This window comes from Penaeus monodon, chromosome 31 (assembly GCF_015228065.2).
Source record: "Penaeus monodon isolate SGIC_2016 chromosome 31, NSTDA_Pmon_1, whole genome shotgun sequence".
Classification (NCBI taxonomy): Eukaryota; Metazoa; Arthropoda; class Malacostraca; order Decapoda; family Penaeidae; genus Penaeus; species Penaeus monodon.
The window spans coordinates 7,749,657-7,751,039 of NC_051416.1; the positions used below are offsets into that span (position 1 = coordinate 7,749,657).

Genomic DNA, 1,383 nt, shown 5'->3' on the forward strand with positions numbered 1-1,383 from the left:
GATGAAAGAATACAAGCTGCATTTATATTAACACAGCTGTTACTGATTTTCGCCGTCATTTAATATAGTGTTCCTGAAAACTTTACTGGATTAATTGGCAAGCTGGGTTCAGATATGTTTGGGTATATTTGCCACATTCTTTTCTTCGCAACACTTTCTATCTCTCGGGAGCAAAGGTTAAATGGCCTGCTTGGTAATCCCTTTTCGGTGCCCTTCGCCAACTCAGCATCTTTTGGTTTAGAATCTTAGCCCTTTAGCAGTCTGAATTGGTTGTGTTGCTCCGTTCGTGGTTCACTTGGAACCTCGTGCTCGCGTGAGAGGACTGCCCGGAATGCTGGTGACTTCATTCCTGCTCCAGCGTTTGTGCCTGGGTACGAGCCATCAGCTTGGCATCAACAGGTTGTCACTGTGCTATCAGTTCATACATCAATGCGTTGTGTTATAGACATTGCCAATTATTCGTTCACAGAATGAGACAAGACCGAGGCAGTGCTTTTGAACTGTGATATCAGCAGGTGCTTTCTGTTGTGACGAGACATGAATAGGTGAATCCTGGTATGGATTGAATTGCAGGAGAAAATATGGTGCCATTAAGCTGTGTGCGAGTCTAGCGTGGCCTCATACCGTGCGGTTACGCTGACCATTACTTTACAGTATTAGGCATATCGAGCAATTATCATCTGTAACGGGAAAGCTTATGGGAACATTTTAAAAGGCTCATGAATATTTAAGATACACTGGAGAATTTGAAAAAATGGAGCATTCAGGAAAATACCAGCTCTGTGCCGAAGTTATTGAGTGAAATTGGGGCTAAGGCTAAGACTTGGAGCCGCCTTGAAGTAACTGCAGAAGCGCTTCCCTCGAACTTCGACGCCCACGCTCCTGTGCGGCCATTTCCGGTGTCTTGCGCCCCGAGCAACTAACCGTTCTGTGACCGCCACCGCCCGACGCGGCCGAAGGGGCGGGGGACCGGGAGAAAGCTGGGGAGGGGGGGGGGCAAGTGAAAGAGGAAATTACTGCATGAGAGAAAGAGAAGGGATGAGGGAATAAACGAAGTCTGGGATATACAGAAAGAGAGGAATATCAGGTTACGTGAATTTGGGGCGAACATAGCCATATGGTTCCTAAAAGGAATAAGAAATGAAACAGTCATTAAAAAAGGCAGATTATTAAAGGGAAAGGAAGCTTATTTCTAAAGTCAAAAATGCCTAGCAATAAATGTTTGCCAAGAGCTAAACTAACCTGTTTAAATAGTGACGTAATAATCAAGGACCAGAGTTCTAGCGTGGCAGTGAATGTGGTCGTTAGATATTCTCGTATTTTCGTATTAAATATTTGATATCTGTGTTTACATCCATCTGTCAGGTGTCTTTATACTAACAG

The 1,383-nt window shown here is 44.4% G+C and overlaps 1 protein-coding gene across 2 annotated transcripts in view; it reads left to right on the plus strand.

The window, feature by feature from the left end:
• The window catches only part of LOC119593025 (cadherin-99C-like), a 76,147-nt gene that overhangs the window by 53,195 nt on the left and 21,569 nt on the right, over nucleotides 1-1,383 (plus strand). The window lies entirely within an intron of this gene.